The sequence below is a fragment of the Antrostomus carolinensis genome, unplaced genomic scaffold (assembly GCF_000700745.2).
Source record: "Antrostomus carolinensis isolate BGI_N321 unplaced genomic scaffold, ASM70074v2 scaffold36077, whole genome shotgun sequence".
In the NCBI taxonomy this organism is placed as follows: Eukaryota; Metazoa; Chordata; class Aves; order Caprimulgiformes; family Caprimulgidae; genus Antrostomus; species Antrostomus carolinensis.
The window spans coordinates 1-747 of NW_010327256.1; positions in this window are offsets into that span (position 1 = coordinate 1).

Genomic DNA, 747 nt, shown 5'->3' on the forward strand with positions numbered 1-747 from the left:
CTGAAAGCTGCTCTGTGTGTATGTTCAGAAGCAAACAGCAGGTCCAAGCGGAGCAGATGCCGGTGACCCCCGAGCTCTGGGAGGGGGGGTATTTGCCCCTTTCCTCCCCTCTGTGCTGCTGGGCATCTGCTCTCCCACTCCTGCAGATGCTCACCAGGCTCCCTGGGCTGGGCTTGGCACTGAGAGACTCTGCACGCTGTGACCGACCGCCCAGCCCTCGAGCCTGCAAAGCACTGGGACATGGAACAGGGACATGGGACACTGAGACTCCTCTTGTTTGGGGGGATCTCCCCATGACCTCTCTCATGCCCCATGCACCTGCTCCTTCTCACCAAAGTAGAAAAATACCAGCATCAGTTTTCTTAGAGTTTATTTTGGGGATTTCGGGGTTTTTTTACTATTTAAAAATGTTTTTCCCAAACCCACGCGTGTGCTCCATGAAACTTCTCTTTCGTCGTGCAAACTGCTCTGGACTTTGACTTCCAACTTCACCTACCCTTCACCCTGACCCAGCGCTACCAACACCAGTGGGCTGCAGCCCACACCAGCTCTTTATTTATTGCTCTGCTTTCCTCCTCATTAATCCCCCCCCTGGATTTTCTTCAACCTTGTTGCAAGGGTCCTGCAAAACCAGCTGGGATTTTGCTAAAAGACCCCAGCAGCATCTTCTCTCCCAGCTTCATCCCAGTGTCAGCCGTGTTTTGCCAGCAGCTGTGTTTTCCCTTGGGAAAGGGAAGGATTTTTCTA